Source organism: Liolophura sinensis, chromosome 7 (genome assembly GCF_032854445.1).
Source record: "Liolophura sinensis isolate JHLJ2023 chromosome 7, CUHK_Ljap_v2, whole genome shotgun sequence".
NCBI classification, from domain to species: Eukaryota; Metazoa; Mollusca; class Polyplacophora; order Chitonida; family Chitonidae; genus Liolophura; species Liolophura sinensis.
Window position 1 is genome coordinate 10660576 of NC_088301.1, and position 781 is coordinate 10661356.

A 781-nucleotide genomic window follows, 5' to 3' on the forward strand; every position below is an offset into this window, starting at 1 on the left:
TTCAGTATTCAGTTAAGTCCATAATATCAGTGACGTGTCAATATCGAATGCACTTTTTGTGTGGGTTTAATCAACGTGAAGTTATTTATTCAGATTGGGCTCGATTTTCTTCCACAATATAAGCCTTTAAGCGAAGACTGTTAAATAGCGTTGAATAAGCGCTCTCTGGCAGCGTGCCTTATTGTTCATGGAAAACAACCCTCTGGTCTGTAGCTTTATGTCGCAGACTCACAGGTTCTCAACTGATCCGTCAAAATCTGACCAAGCATGATTCTTGGCCAGTGCCACCAATTATCCAATAAGTGGAGTGGACATGGGTCAACACTGACCAATTGACCACGTGCTGACAGAGGGAAAACGGCACAAGAATGTCCCATAAGCAACTGACCAGCTGTTTGGATTGACCACAGGCGTCAGACGTAAAATCCCCCCGAGACAGCGCCGGATTTAGAGGCAACCAAATCCGACATTGGCTAATCAATCTCCACAGTAAAATGATCGATAGTTGACAAGAGGGGACGATTACAAAACTCACCCCCGGGGGCAAACATTGGGTAGTGCGGGCAAGGTTAGCCACCAGAGATGTTAACACAGCGGGAGGGGAGAAGGCTACACAGAGTAGAGGGGTCACCGCACTGCACTGGCACAATCACACAAACTGGGGTCTCATGTAATTGATTTTAGTCGCACCCCCCCCCCTCCTCCTCCATTGATTTTAGTCAGTTATTTCATCAGGTTATTAGGCGCTAAAAGGAAAGACGAGGTCCAAACAAAAAGAAAA